The 15,399-nt window shown below is 37.8% G+C and overlaps 1 long non-coding RNA gene across 5 annotated transcripts in view; it reads left to right on the top strand.

Moving 5' to 3' along the window:
• LOC132362225 (uncharacterized) overlaps positions 1-15,399 on the top strand; it is a 745,765-nt gene that overhangs the window by 147,807 nt on the left and 582,559 nt on the right. Inside the window, exon 4 of one of the 5 annotated variants that reach the window (XR_009502306.1) lies at positions 11,203-11,314. The exons of the other annotated variants lie outside the window; for them this stretch is intronic. This is a non-coding gene — a long non-coding RNA (uncharacterized LOC132362225). The remainder of the gene's footprint in view (positions 1-11,202; positions 11,315-15,399) is intronic. 5 annotated transcript variants of the gene reach the window in all.

Here is a 15,399-nt window from a genome sequence, read left to right as displayed (position 1 = left end):
AGAGAATGCATATGAAGCTCCAGTGGATCATTTGGGGGCAGGGTTTGGGTTAGGGGGTGGAGAGAGTGATGAAGTGTAAGGCTGGAGATATTGTCAAGGACCAAATAAGGTAGGGTCTTGTAGATGATAACAAGAAGTTTGTATTTTATTTAAAATATGATAGGAAGCCCTTGGAGATTTTGATCTAGGGAGTATTGTGATCTTAAAAGCCTTCTCTGGCTAACTCCCCTTTCCAGTATCCCATATGCCTTAGTTTGTCCAGACATGCACTTCTTCACCCCATTATTTTTTCTTGTCTTTCTCTTACTTACATTAAAATAAAGAGATATATGCATATGTTTATAAACTGAAAAGGATTCACTGATTTCATCTAGTATTCACTTAAGCCATCAGAAAAGAAATAATTTTTCTGTGTTTTGAAAGGTCTCCAGTTATGAAATGAAACAATTACCTACCACTCTCATGTCAAAGGCAGTTTTTATTTTTCTATCTTGAGAGACTGTGTCAAGGTTTCCTGATTCTAAATGATATTAGTGTCGTAGTTGATAAAAATCAATGGGAAACTCATTCTTTACTTGTCTAGGGAGACCAAGCTCTTCTCCTTTAAGTCACCATGAGTTTTCAGATATCCTCCTGCCGTGTGGCAGAAATAATGACCCTGAAGCAGAGTTCCAAAGCCAAACATTTGCCCAGAAGTGGTCAGAGAAGGAGCTAGAGCCTTACTTTGAGAAGAATTGAAGAGAAAGTAGAAAATCAAAAATAGTGACAAAGAATTAAGAGGAAATGAAGCAGAGGTCTCAATTAGAGGGTAGCCAGAAGGTGGAAGAAGGCAGAGCCCAAGAGGAGAGCAAAATGAGACAGGAAGCAAGCTAAATGCTGACAGCAAGAATTGCAAAAGAAATGTGTATCGGAAAGAGGATTTTTTTCCTGAAAAGATGAAAATCAAAACCACAGAACATTTAATCATTGATAATGGAAACACTAAGGTCATGAGCAGAAAGGAAAATTTATTGACAAAAGATTTCATTATAAACTGCAAGGAACTGGGTAATCAATGAGTAAATGTACAAGGAAATCATAATAAAACTGGTCAGAATATTTGCAAAAGTAAAATTGAGATTTCAAGCTGCCTCCATTCAAAAATGGAGGCAGCTCCCACTAATTATACTTCAGTTCTGATATTTCATCTGTTTTGAGTATTTATGTTTCACCTTGTATTCTTCAAAGGTGAATTTTATATCCACCTTTGCAACGTGGAATATCCTCATTTGTTTAATGTGTTCTTATCTCTTTGAATCGTATAAGCTCTGATTCAATTAGGTAGATGGTGACTCCTGGGTTGCCTTCAGATTTATGGAGACATATTTATCATTTTTAAAACAAATCAGATAAAGAGAAGTCTGCTCAATGAAATACAGTAATTTATCATTTTCAGAAGAGGGAAATTTGTTTGTTATTTTATTACTGCTGTGATTCCAAATTATCTTACAGGTGTTTTAGAAATCTGTCTAGATCTGATAAGTTCTTTCTGTTTGGAATAAATTGATGCTCTCCCCCCAGAGAGGATAACTGTGCCATATGCTCCGACTGATGTCAGAGCTCAGTAAACCCTGGGAATATGAATGTGAAATACAATGGGCTGTTGAATTTAGAGGAAGTAGAAGCATCCTCGAAGGAGATAGTTTTTTAATGAGCAGATGATTATTAGTTATTATTTTAGACCTTTGGGCTAATCCTAGAGGAGGCTATTAGCAGGTAATGGATTAAATAAGGTGACATATTAATAGTTTCTTTAATATGAAAGAAGAAAAATTGCCCATGGTAGATCAACTGTTGTCAAATCTCTATGTAGTACATGAAATGCTCTTGAAAGAGACTGAAGGCCATAAACTTTCTTTTGATTAAATGTGAAAGACTCTGTGTTGCTTTTCTCTTTTTTTTTTTTTTTTTTTAAAGGAGAAGAGTTAATGATGTGATTGCTGAGTGTCTTCTAGAACTGGAATTCTAGGATTCCATGGAAGGAGGCCTAAGGGGTGGGGATATCTTTTTTTTTAAAAAAAGATTGATTGATTGATTGATTGCTATGTTGGGTCTTCGTTTCTGTGCGAGGGCTTTCTCTAGTTGCGGCAAGCGGGGGCCGCTCTTCATCGCGGTGCGCGGGCCTCTCACTATCGCGGCCTCTCTTGTTGTGGAGCACAGGCTCCAGACGCGCAGGCTCAGTAATTGTGGCTCACGGGCCTAGTTGCTCCGCAGCATGTGGGATCTTCCCAGACCAGGGCTCGAACCCGTGTCCCCTGCATTGGCAGGCAGACTCTCAACCACTGCGCCACCAGGGAAGCCCCTGCTTTTCTCTTAATTGGAAGCACACTCTTAGATCTGAAAATGAAAATTTAGAGCTGAAAAATGTGGCTGATGAAGGAACTAAAGCTCTGGGAGAGTGAATGGCCTGTCTGAAGTCTTATACCTCATTGGTGTTACTCTGGAGTGAAAACCTGGGTCTCTGAAACATATTCTGTGTTTTTGCTGTTTGATCCTTGATTATCTTTTTCTCTTTTCATTCATATTAGCCTATTGAACCGAGTGTCATCATGCTTTCCTTGTGCCAATGTGAAAATGAACTTCCAGTGTTATGTGAAAAGAACAGTAGCATCAGGGAAGAGAGGTATAAGGAGATTAGAGAGGTCTGCAAATTGGTTGATGTTATTAAATACTTATAAAAAATGAAAGTGTGGTAGACACATAGCAATATGTGTTTACTCCCTTTGCTTTTCAAATAGAAAAGAATCTCCAGCAATCAAAAAACAGTTGACAGGCAGTTGTTGGCAAGTTCACTGAACACTTAAGAATCTTCTTTGTATTCGTTTTTCAGGATTCTTGAATAATCATGCATAGTAACTGACTCTCTTAAATCCATCCTGTCCCCTATTTATGTGAACATTTATTTCTAGATATTAGCATTTCCCGGATGTAACTGTGTCACTGAAGGCCCTCTTTGGAAAGCTAAGCTAAGCCATCATGGCCCATCTGGGGAGGTACAAAGGAGGACAATACTACAACAGTCCAGTGTTGCTTAAAGAAGCCAGAACAGTAGAAGCTCAAGGGATTGTGCCCAGAGCATAGCATGTGCTCTGTGTTTAACCCCACAGCTCATTATTGGACAGACACCCCCTGACTGTGAGCAATTTTTGTTCCTTGAGGCCTGCTGATACTGGCTATGGTTCTGTCATTGATTTGAACGTAATCTGCATGTTGCATCTTTATTGGATTGCCATGATTCATTTAAAAGGAAATGTTTTTCATCCTTGCTGACTGGCTTTCACGGTGAGGTGGGGTGGCTGGGGGGTTGGCGAGCAACCCAGAAAAAAAAAAATACTTTCAATGTTGCTCTTGAGTTTATGGCTGGAAGGGAGAACAGCTAAAACACATTAGTCCTTTTGCTATTCGGAGGTTTGACTGCTTTAGCTAGGGGGCCTGGATTCATGGTCCATTTTCTGTTTCCTATCCAGCATCTATTTGATGCAATATGCTCCATGTCTCTTTTCATTAACTGAGACCTATATGATGTCAATTGAGAAAAACAGTAGCTGATGTTATGAAGTACGCACTGTGGCATGACAAAGATCTGTTATAAAGGCCTTTTACTTTGTTCCATTGTATATTTTGCTATTGTGTTTTATGCCTGCAGCTTGGCTGTATTGAGAGAAAATATTTCAGCTGGGCCCTGCTGGGTTTTTTTAACTTGCCTTTGAAATGCTAGATAAAAGTGAGCTCCAGCTATGGCAAACCTCTGACATCAACAAATGTGGGACAAGTACCCCACCGAGGCACATAGCAGTCATGCAAACACTCTGCTTAAGACCAAACCTGCAAATGGAGGCATAGTCTGCTCTGAGGGTAAGTGAGGTTTGGATTAACTTTAGTGTCACAGATAAAGCACCCTTGATGATGACTGTAAGTTATATCCTGCAACGAAGTGTGAGGTGCCACCGTATTAGAGGACCCCCAGCAGATTTGGTTCAGAAATGGGAAAGGTAACACAATGTGCTTAAGAAAAAAGGAGGAATATGAAGCTTGATTGTTAACTCAAGTCAAAATGTATATGGAGTTCAAAGACTCAGAAACCTAGTACTCTTTCACCTTTCTAGTGCTCTTTAAGACCAGATAATACTTTATCTCATATTCCCCTGGACAGTTTGAGATGAAGTTTAGTGCTTTGTATCTTATTAATGGGAGAGATGATAGGAAACCTAACATTATAGCTGTAATCTCCACAATGCTAACAAAACAAAATTAGAACCTGGCAAATGGTTTGAGGGAAGTTACAGAGCTGGAAAAAGATCCCAGCTTTAATGAGCCACACTAATTGATGGAACTCTGATTTGTGTTGCTTTTAGTAATTGTATTTTAATTACTAAATTAATTGATAAGTACTATAAATGGATTACAAATGCATTATCTACAATAGCATGCATAAAGAAAATGACTACTAAAAAAGGTACACACATTAAATTTATATTACAAATACAGAAAGTTCAAAGACAGCATAATAAGCAATTACTTATCAAGGACCAACAATTGGCATCACTACTTAAGAACATGAATGCGAGTAATTAACAATATTAACTTAACCTGATTAGCATTTCTTTCTCAATTTTTGGAGGGGTGTAGAAAGTTTTTCTAAATGTCAAAAAAATTTTTTTTAAGGAAAATCTGGATATTCCTTAATATTGATAAGAACAATAAGCTCCTGACAAATTGTAGCCAATGTGTACTAACAACTCAAATTTCACGACTGCTCAACAGCTGCTTCCATATTATACAATTCATTCAAAATCCCTTTAGGGGAGGGTCACTTAATTCCCGTAGTGTTGGATCTATAGATCATTGTGTTTAAATATGTGGGTCTATTGTTAGCAAAAACTACACAAAAAAACTTTAAACATCATTCGAAGGGTTACAATTTTTGGCATCTGTTTCAATCATGATGTCTTTAGTAAGAAGTCATTCCAAACTCCACATTATTTGTAAAACTAGTCCATGAATGAAGATTTAAAAACCGTTGTCTCATTTCTGTGGAAACCGGCAGTAATATACACTGATTGCTGAACTCAGGGAAAGTAGAATCAGAAGGTACCATTATGAAGAAGACACCTCTGTAAACTGTAAAGGTAAATTAGCTGCCAGAAGTAACTGTTTTTTGTTAGGTTTATTATCCGTGTAAAGTAACTACTGTACATAAAGCCCAGCTTACTGGCAATGAGGTACTAAAAGGCTACTTTCTCTTTTCCCAGAAAATGCTTCTATTAAGGTGTATGTTTCTATTTGTATGAGTAAAATAGTGCCAAACTGATAGTTTTTAAAAATTGCAGATACCAGTAATGGTCTACTATATCACTGGTCCGGGGGTATAGCATCAGCGTGGCTACTCTTCTGTGAATACCTTTGAAACTGACTTGAGGCTGGCTATTAAAGGGGATACTCTCTTGAGTTCATTGGCAACAAGAGGTTCAAATGGTGGGAAAAACAAAACAAAACTGAAATAATCAGAAAGTAAACATCTAACCAGTTTGTTTAAGGTCAACTACATCAAAATTTAAACAATCTTTATAGATAATTTATTTTAGTTTCCTTAATAGGGAAGAAATTAAAGGGACAGAGCTAGGGATTCTCAGAAATCACATTTCTAAACCTTGGTTATAGAAACATCATTGTTATTATTTAAGTGACTCTATTCTTAATTATTTATGACATTGTGTATAGCAAACATGATTTATTTTTATTTGAAAATAGACACTTAAACATTAAGGCTTCTCAGAATTTTGTGGTAGAATATTCTACATGGGCAACTCATAAAGCCCATGGCTCTTAAGTAGAGTTCATCACCTATTGTCTGGTTATCCAGGGGTGGCCTCTTGGTTGTCTATGAACCCCTAAAACCACATGTAAAGCTTTTTTGCATGTGTACCTTTGTCTAGAATGGGGGTGTACAAGTTTCAACAATTCCTCAAGACTTCTGTAACTGGTAGGTAAAACTGCACAGCCGCCACAGATTTTAAAGGCTGGTTCATGAAACCCTGGGGATCCTTAAGACCCTCCTAAGGAGTCCACAGTTCAAAACTGTTTATGTAGTAATACTAAGTCATTATTTGCCTTTCACTGTGGCATGGTGCAAGATTGAGGGTGGGTAAAACTGATGGCCCCTTAGCACAAAATCAAACCACTTACATGAAATTATACTATAGTCCGTGTATTTTTCACTGCCATGCACTCACACTTTAAAAAAAGCTAATTCAACTTACAAATGATGAAGCATAAAAGTTAATTTTATTGAATCTTGACCATTGAGTATATATCTTCTTAATATTGTGTGCGATAAAATGAGAAGAAGGTATCATTTGTAGTGATATGGAAGTATGATGGCTGTCTCAAAGAAAAACATTTGTGCAGTTATTTGAAAATAGAAAGGAGCTTAATTAGATGCCATTTTTCCCCCCAAAGCACCATTTTTTTCTTTAAAGAATGGATGACAAACTTATAGTTATTCAGATTTTGGTATTTGAGACATACTTTCTGAAAAGTGAATGAAATGATCCTGTCAAAAAAAAAAAAAAAAAAACAACTGGAAGTATATTTAGCCAGTAATAAAATGTGAGCATATAGAAAGATGCTGAAAATCATATGTCATTGGGGAATTGCAAATTAAAACAATAAGATACTACTACACACCTATTAGAATGGTGAAAATCCAAAATACTGACAGCACCAGATTCTGGTGAGGATGGGGAGCAACAGGAACTCTCATTCATTGCTGTGGAAATGCAAAATGGTGCAGCCAGTTTGGAAGACAGGTTGGCAGAGTTTTTACAAAACTAGACATACTCTTACCATATGATCCAGCAGTCGTGCTTTTTAGTATTTACCCAAAGGAGTTGAAAACTTATATCCACACAAAAACCTGCACATGCACGTTTATATAAGCTTTATTCAATTGTCAAAATACGAAAGCAACCAAGATGTCCTTCAGTAGCTGAATGGATAAACTGTGGTACATCTAGATGATGGAATATTATTCATCACTAGAAAGAAATGACCTATGAAGCCATGAAAAGACATGAAGGAATCCTAAATGCATATTACTAAATGAAAGAAGCGAACCTGAAAAAGCTACATACTATGTAATTCCAATTTTATGACATTCTGGAAAAGATAAAACTATGGAGACAGTAAAAAGATCAGTGTTTGTCAGGGGTTGGAGGGAGGTAGAGATAAATAGGTGAAGCACAGAGAACTTTTAGGAGAGTAAAATTATTCTGTATGACACTATAATAATAGCTACATGTCATTATACATTTGTCAAAATCCATACAATGTACAACACCAAGAATGAACCCTAATGTAAACAATGGACTTTGGGTGATAATGACGTGTCAATGTAGGTTCATCGATTGTAACAAATGTACCGTTCTGGTGCAGGATGTTGATTGTGGGGGGAAGGTATGCATGTGGAGCAGGATGTATATAGGGACTCTCTGTACTTTCTGCTCAATTCTGCTGTGAACCTAAAACTCTCCCAAAAAATAAAGTCTATTAAAAATCACGTATGGGTGAAAATTCCATACAAAATGCCATACATAATAAAAAATTGCATACAAAAGATAGAATAAAGAATTTTAATGAATTAAGAAGCAAAAATTCCTTGTTATGGTTATATATTCTGCATTGCAACTGATTTTTAGGAAACTACCACTTAGTTTTGTTGTAGTAGCAAAAAGAATAATCCACAATTATATGAAAATTTATTAAAATATTTTTTCAACAACAGATCTGTGTGAGGTCTGATTTTCTTTATTACTTCAACCAAAATAACATATTGCAACAGATTAAATATAAGTGCAGATGTGAGAGTCTAGCTACCTTCATATAAGACGCATGTTAAATTTGAAAAAAAAAAAGGAAAACAATGTCATTCTTTCCATTAATTTTTTTTGAAAAGTGTAGCTATTTTTCTTAAAACTGTTATTTGTTTTACATGTAAAATGTTTGTTATTGTCTTTTAAAAATAAATTAATTTTTAATGTGGTTAAATATCAGTTGGTAGAACCCACATAAACCAAAGCTCTTTGAGGTCCTCAATAGTTATTAAGAGTATAAAAGTGTCCTGAGGCCAAAACATTTGGGAACCCTGAACTGCAGTAGAGTGAGTAATGCCTCTTATATGAATCAGAATCTGTATTTTAATCATTGGACTTCATATATCTAGATTCTCTCCATGACTTGGACTTGTAGAAATTTAACAGTTGGTATTCTCTCAATGACTTGGACTTGTAGAAATTTAACAGTTGGTATTAGTTTGCCTAATTTAGTTATACTCACCAATGTTTTATACACTTGTTTCCCAAGCTGCCTGGAATAAGTTCTGTCCAGTTGTATGGCTGTTTATTCTGCTAACTTTTTCTACCAAGAAGATATGTGTAACCTTCTTCAAATTATGATATCCAAAGGTTAGTGCTTTTGGAAAAGTAAATCTTATTTTTATTTCTCCAGAAGGACGATGTATCTTCTACTTAGTATATAGGATCTATGTGCATATTATGAAGATAAATAAGCATTAATGTAAATTCAGTTGACTAGTTTATATCATGGAGCACAACATATAAGGAGACAAAATTCTACAGTTTATACAAAATGAACACAAAATCTAAACAAGTGACTAATATGTCAGTCACAGTCAGTATTAATATGTATGTTCTGACCAAAAGTAAGGACTATTTTTAGACAAAATATATCATGCATTCTACAGAATCATAATAAAAGATGTACATTCTTTTCTAGTCACCTAGATTGAATTTAATCACTCTATAGTTAAAGGGAAAATAATTCTAATGTGAAAACTATCCATTTAAGATTTTCTTAAGATTTTCTCATTATTGTTAATGAACCACAAGAGCACAGGAGGCCCAGATGAGAGTCTGAGTTCTCCTTCCTTCCTCAGAGATCCTAAATGTTTCACAGCATTTTTTTGTTTGGTGACTGTGATACCATATGAGCTGTGCCTGTTAGGTCAGGTTCTTAATGAAACCAACTTTCAGTTCAAAAGCATTGAACTTTATCTACTAATCAATCAAATCGCCCCCTGTGGTCATTTAAGGTTAATGTATTTTTCCTGTTTCATGCCTTTTCTGATTTCATTTTAGCTTGGAGGAAAAGCTACTACAGCATATTGTTATCATTTTTTGTGTGTGTGAGCTTTCCTATCAACATATTCTGAAATAACTGATTGATAAATACTCAGTAGAGCATAACAGAATGTAAGTGATAGAGTTGATCTTAAGTTTCTCCTAGGCCAACACCCATATTTTGCAGGTAAGGAAGCTGATGACAGGTGACTTTACCCAGAGCCACAGAAATAATTAATAAGCATAGAAGGAGTAGAATCCAGGCTGAAATCTGTTTACCACTTTTTATTCTAAACAGTGATTATTAGATTAGTTGTGGAAAATACGCAACATTTACTGGAAAGCATTGTTGGTAAAGATAAATTTTAGTTTTAATTAATAAACAAGTCATAAACATAGACCTAGATTGTAGAGTGACATGGAGTGTACAAGCTTATCAAAATGTAAGGGAGACACAGCTCATGGCTTGTCTTCAAATGGAGAGCACTGCATGTGATGAACTGAAATGGTGCTTGGCAATTGTTAGAAGCATTTTAAGTAAGGCTCCAAGCAGAAATAGCTGCTTCAAACGAAAAGAGCTTTAAACTGAATAGGCTTACCACTTAGCACTCTAGCGTATTAGAAGGTGCATCCTCCAGACCAAAAGCAGCCTTTAGGAGCAGAGATGCAGAGAGAGAGCATATTGCACTGTGATACAGCACTGCATGGGTAGAACCACCATCTTCACATGATGGAAGGTAGCAGAATCTTCCTAGAAGGCAAGCCTTTGTCCTCGGTAACTGTACTTGAGTCAAGTGCATGAGAAATAATTAAAACGTAAAAATAAGAGTTCTCAAGTAAGAAGTGAGCGTCCTTATGCAGCCAGACCTCATGGGACAACAGTAGTACTGGAGCCACAGAAGAGTATTCTGGAGGGACTACTCTAGAGACCATTGCTTGAGCCATGTTTGTTAAGGGTTTCATCACCAATTTCTTAATGAGGAGGAGATAGATAGTAAGAAACTACTGTGTATTTTTCATATTCACTGTTCATAAATCTGATACCAAAGTATATAATGATCACTGTAAAGGTGGGCTTAGGTATTGTCAACTGAGCCTTCTGTTGTGAAAAACTCTTCCAGTTTTTGAGGTAGATAGATATTGGATTAGATCAGTGGATTTGTCTGAATATTTGAATCAGGATTCTGGAACTTAGAATGGGCAAAGACAGCAGCTAGTCCTGCCCATTCTGAATCATTGGCCCAAGTCCTCCTTATATGGACCCCTCCCTAGAGAATCCAATTTGTTCAGTGTTATCTCTGTGAAGCTCTGCTGCAGTGTTAATTAGTCCAGTATTCATTGTTTTGATAATTTCTTGCTTCAGCAGAATATCATGAATTGCAAGCATGCAGAAAACTTGTTTTCAGTTTGCAAAGAAACCCCTCAATGGAATCTTAGCAGAAGCTATTTGTAATAGTCCAAGAAGAACTTCCTTTTACATAACAAAGCATTATTTCCAAGATTTAATTTTCTCATTGCTTTTCGTTTTCTGTAAAGACTGCTTGATACAAAAGGTCAAGGTATCAGCAAAACATAGACAGATTTTTGCTGAATGACATAAACCTGTCAGAATGCTGAGCTTTGATGTTCCATTAAGTGATCGATTTAGATTACTGACTTTTGGCTAAATGCTACTCAACCAGATAAGGTCAATACCTGTTAGTTCATTGGTGGAATAATTAATCAATCAATACAGGATGCTTGAAGTCAGGGAGAATTATTGCCAGGCTTGTATCTCTGGCTTTAGTCACAGAAATTATTTAAAAACATCCTTTGCAGCATTAACCCCCTCGGTGCAGGGTTTATTGTAACATTGTGTATTCAGGGAAAAGGAAGAAAAAAATTCCAGTGAGCAATACTTCTTGTAACCTTGAGCTCCCCAGAAGGAAAAGCCTCTAACAAGCTGAGAGCACCATCATTAGTTCTTCCTTTCACATCATCGCACTCTGCTCGTAAAATAATTACATGCAATTTTTCTATTTTACAGTTGGACCACGTGACTCCCTGTTCTTTTGCACAGTGACTCACCCCTCCCCCAGACTGCCTGGTTGAAGGCTGGAACTGCTCACCTTTAAACATCTCAGCTGGAGGCTTTTAAGGTGGCTGGTTACAATATTTCCTAAGAGCTAAAAAATAATCCATCTGGTTCATAGAAAAATTCTGTCTCCTCACTATTTTCTCTTTCCAATGCAACCAAAAGTTTTCTTCTTAGAGTTGCACTAGGCCAGGATTCTTTGTATTTTTCAAAGTTGCAAAAGTTGCAGTTTCCTTGAGCTTGTGGGTTTGGGACAATTCATAATACTTGTTGCTAGAGGTTAATTACTGACTGGTTCTAATTATTTGCTGGTTCTTATTCTGTGGGATCAAAGCATCTTTTCTGTATAATTTACAAACTACTATTAAGTTTTTGCAGAATTAACGATAATGCTTTTATTCATTTCAATAACTATTACATGTTTAGTATGACCCATGCATAGTAACAATCTTTGCTATCAAGGAATTGAGACATTTAACCAAGATTTTGGTTTATTCTGGTTTTCATATCACTTCTACGTCTCTTCCTCTATTTAATGCTTTCACACCCTGTGAAGTGGGTCAGAGAAAGATTATTATTGCAGTGTGTCAGTTAGGAGAAACTAAATCATGTAAGGCTTATTTCTTTCAAAGGTCGCTCATTTAGCAAATAACTTGGAAACAGAATACAGAATTTCTACGTCTTCAAGAATCTAGCTTGAACAGTAATCAGGACAGTATGGTACTGGCACAAAAACAGAAATATAGATCAATGGAACAGGATAGAAAGCCCAAAGATAAACCCACGCACATATGGTCACCTTATCTTTGATAAAGGAGGCAAGAATATGCAATGGAGAAAAGACAGCCTCTTCAATAAGTGGTGCTGGGAAAACTGGACAGCTACATGTAAAAGAATGAAATTAGAACACTCCCTAAAAGCATACACAAAAATAAACTCAAAATGGATTAAAGACCTAAATGTAAGGCCAGATACTCTAAAACTCTTAGAGGAAAACATAGGCAGAACACTCTATGAAATAAATCACAGCAAGATCCTTTTTGACCCACCTCCTGGAGAAATGGAAATAAAAACAAAAATAAACAAATGGGACCTAATGAAACTTCAAAGCTTTTGCAAAGCAAAGGAAACCATAAACAAGACGAAAAGACAACCCTCAGAATGGGAGAAAATATTTGCCAACAAAGCAACTGACAAAGGATTAATCTCCAAAATATATAAGCAGCTCATGCAGCTCAATATCAAAAAAACAAACAACCCAATCCAAAAATGGGCAGAAGACCTAAACAGACATTTCTACAAAGAAGACATACAGATTGCCAACAAACACATGAAAGGATGCTCAACATCACTAATCATTAGAGAAATGCAAATCAAAACGACAATGAGATATCACCTCACACCAGTCAGAATGGCCATCATCAAAAAATCTACAAACAATAAATGCTGGAGAGGGTGTGGAGAAAAGGGAACCCTCTTGCACTGTTGGTGGGAATCTAAATTGATACAGCCACTATGGAGAACACTATGGAGGTTCCTTAAACAACTAAAAATAGAACAACCATACGACCCAGCAATCCCACTACTGGGCATATACCCTGAGAAAACCATAATTCAAAAAGAGTCATGTACCACAGTGTTCACTGCAGCTCTATTTACAATAGCCAGGACACGGAAGCAACCTAAGTGTCAATCGACAGATGAATGGATAAAGAAGATGTGGTGCATATATACAATGGAATATTACTCAGCCATAAAAAGAAATGAAATTGAGTTATTTGTAGTGAGGTGGATGGACCTAGAGACTGTCATACAGAGTGCAGTAAGTCAGAAAGAGAAAAACAAATACCATATGCTAACATATATATATGGAAGCTAAAAAAAAAATGGTTCTGAAGAACCTAGGGGCAGGACAGGAATAAAGACGCAGACATAGAGAATGGACTTGAGGACATGGGGAGGGGGAAGGGTAAGCTGGGACGAAGTGAGAGAGTGGCATGGACTTATATATACTCCCAAATGTAAAATAGATAGCTAGTGGGAATCAGCCGCATAGCACAGGGAGATCAGCTCGGTGCTTTGTGGCCACCTAGAGGGGTGGGATAGGGAGGGTGGGAGGGAGACACAAGAGGGAGGAGATATGGGGATATATGTATACGTATAGGTGATCCACTTTGTTATAAAACAGAAACTAACACACCATCGTAAAGCAATTATACTCCAATAAGGATGTTAAAAATAAATAAATAAAATAAAATGTTATGTAGGAAAAAAAAAAAGAATCTAGCTTGAAACTACTGACAATTTTTGCTCAGGTGATATATACAATACCCCTACAATGATATAGCATGTCAATCTTTGCCAGCCATTAGATCCCTTTGTGGGAAATCACTCTTTGTTCACATAAAAACACAGGAAGTAGAGAAAAAGAAAAGAAGAAAAATTAAGTTAAAACATTATTACCCATCCTCAACAACCAGACTCAGCTGAGCTCTGCCTAGACGAGCTGTGAACACGGGTGCCTGCCCTCTGTCCACTTCCACACACCCCAGATCACCCACATCAAGAGCAATCACAAGCAGTAGTAAAGGGCCTCCTCAAATGAGGTGAGAATGTCAGCTTTAGAGTTGCGATAGGAGTGGGATTTGAGTTTCTCAGAGCCACCAGTAGGCTAATGAGAGAAGTGAGCTCAGGACATGCCCGGCCCGTGGCTGGGGAAGCACTAATGTGCACATGGGTGTACTAGGAAACAGATGTGCTTGCTCTTCTCCAGAGAGTTGGGTGGGATTATGTAGGAGCAGGGTGTCCACCACTGAGCTGGACTCCTGAGGAAGGGCTGAAATTTCCGTCTCCATGCCTCCCCACATGCTTTTCTAACAGCTAGGTGAATTGTGACCCCTGAGGTGTGGTGCTTAATCTGAAACCCGTGTTTTAGGTTGATTGCTCTAGAGGTGATCTTAACTCTTTGCTACTCCTGTCATTCCTAGGTGGGGTCTATAGTGTTTTCTTTGTCAGGGTGTTTTCTGTGTCAAATCAGTACTGCAGATGTAACCGTGCAATTTCTGGGCCTTAAGAGAATGGCAGTTTCCACTAGCTAACATTCAGAGCACTCCCTCTGGAGGTCCTACAATGACAGGTAAGAAGCCAGACTACCCTGAGACCACCGTGCTGGAGAGGCCAAAATTAGACATTTTGGTTGATGGTCCCAGCTGAGTGCAGGCTTTTAGCCATTCTTGCTAAGTCATCTAGCATGAAAGTGGAACAGTCCTGTACCCTATAGAGCAGGCAGTCCACCAATTGATTATACTACCGCCTGGCCTCAGTCAGTGCCGAACAGAAGAATCACCCAACGGGGTCTGCTTGAATTCTTGATTTACAAAATTGTGAGCGAAATAAAATGGGTGTGATTTCAAGCCACTGTATTTTAGGGTAGTTGTTACGCAGTGACGGGTAACGCATAGGTGGTGATGAAAGGAAGTACTGGTGGGAGGGTGGGGAAGTGAGACAGCAGGAGGAAGGAGTTAACGTATAGACTCCATTAACGGGCAGGTGCTGTGGGTAAGGCAGCCTCGGTTCCCCAGGGACCTCTGGAGGCCAAGTGGAATGCAGCTCAGGGTTGAGGGCTTTTGCTGGGCTAAGACCCAGCATTCCAGCCTGTTCTGCTTGCAGGCCTAAGGTGCTCCTGAGCCTAGAGAAAGCCTTCAGACAAGAGTCCAGCGGGTGCAGCAAGAAGCAGAGGGTTTGCTGAGCGCCAAGGGGAAGGGTGGGACTGGCAGCGTCTTCTACAGCACGGAGGGTCTTCAAAAGCATTTTGAGGGAAAGGATACCCCTGTGGCTTCTTGAGCCTGAGTTTTCTGCCAAATATAGAAATGATTGCAGGCATGTGTGTTCATTTGTATTCCCCACTCCTAGGGACTTAATTCCTCAAGGCCCATCTCAGATAGCATCTATTTCTAGATACTTTCTTTGACCTCTCTAAGCAAAATTAGTCCATGTAATCCGTGATATTCTAAAATGTGTCTAAAGCACTGAGTGTCTTATCACATGTTGCCATAGTTTAGTGTCAGTCTGCCTATCCCCTGACCCCCTCCTCTTTATCCAAACTCCAGAAGGGAAATAGACTGACCATGTCTTATAGATCTTTTTAAT

This window comes from Balaenoptera ricei, chromosome 3, assembly GCF_028023285.1.
Source record: "Balaenoptera ricei isolate mBalRic1 chromosome 3, mBalRic1.hap2, whole genome shotgun sequence".
Lineage (NCBI taxonomy): Eukaryota > Metazoa > Chordata > Mammalia > Artiodactyla > Balaenopteridae > Balaenoptera > Balaenoptera ricei.
This window is presented reverse-complemented; position numbering and strand designations above follow the sequence as displayed.